The sequence below is a fragment of the Penaeus chinensis genome, chromosome 34 (genome assembly GCF_019202785.1).
Source record: "Penaeus chinensis breed Huanghai No. 1 chromosome 34, ASM1920278v2, whole genome shotgun sequence".
In the NCBI taxonomy this organism is placed as follows: Eukaryota; Metazoa; Arthropoda; class Malacostraca; order Decapoda; family Penaeidae; genus Penaeus; species Penaeus chinensis.
Window position 1 is genome coordinate 17,959,251 of NC_061852.1, and position 1,291 is coordinate 17,960,541.

A 1,291-nucleotide genomic window follows, 5' to 3' on the forward strand; every position below is an offset into this window, starting at 1 on the left:
GCCCGTTAAGTCGTCTTTCTCCTCTCTAATTTATCGGAGAGTAACTTTCCGGGGAAGGAGGATGCGGTCCTGGAGGAAGATATCTTAATTCGGTTTGATAAATGTGTTTCAGTACGCAGACGATTCGGGAGGAGGGGGGGAGAGGGGGGCGGGGGAGGCGAACTGGGGTCAAGATTACAGGACAGCGAGGTGCAACAGAAAGGACTTTCGGAGTGACTATATATATGTGTATGTGTGTGTGAGTGTGTGTGTGTGTGTGTGTGTGTGTGTGTGTTTGAATGAAGCGACGAATACTAAGTACAGATTATTTCCAGTAAAAAAGGAAATAAGTAAGAAAAAAAAAAAATGTATACGATATGTAACGAGTACCATGGAAATGTGTCGCACCATTCTGAGTTCTTAATAATGGCAATAATGTTGATTCCCTCTTGATGTATGGAACATCCTCCTAAACATCCGTAGATATTAGGTCTGCAGACTTAAAAAAACAAAAAACACCGCAAAAGGTTATATAATTACGAGAAAGACGACCACAGTTCACGCATATGATCCTGCGAGTCGGTCGCAGCTGTGTGTTCCGCCCATGGTCTGTTGCTGATGAGGAAAAGGTAAACACACCCTATGTTGTACAGTTATGTGGTAGGATTTCTCGTGTTCGTGATCGCATTGCCCCGGACGCGTGTTTGTCTTCGGGTCACACTGCTAGACGGATCATTGCCGACTGCCACTCGGACGGACGTAGTTATTAGCATACACACACACACACGCACACGCACTCACGGGCATTTCTTCTCCTTGTGAATAAAGCGTAACATTTTTAAGTAGAGTACGGTGAGTTCAGTATGTACAGTATCTATCTATCTATATATATATATATGTACACACACACACACACACACACACACACACGCACACACACATATATTTATGTATGTATATATATATATATATGTGCATGTGTATATACGTACACACACACACACACACACACATATATATATATATATATATATATACCTATATATATAGTTATATTGTTATGCATATATATATATATATTATATTTATAGTTATATAGTTATATAGTTATAAATAAATATGTATATATATCATGTACATATATACATATATAATTATATGTATGTATATATATGTGTATACAAATATATATGCATACATACATACATATATATGCATACATATATTAATATATATATATATATATATATGCACACACACACACACACACACACACACACACACACACGCACACTTATGTATATATGTCTGT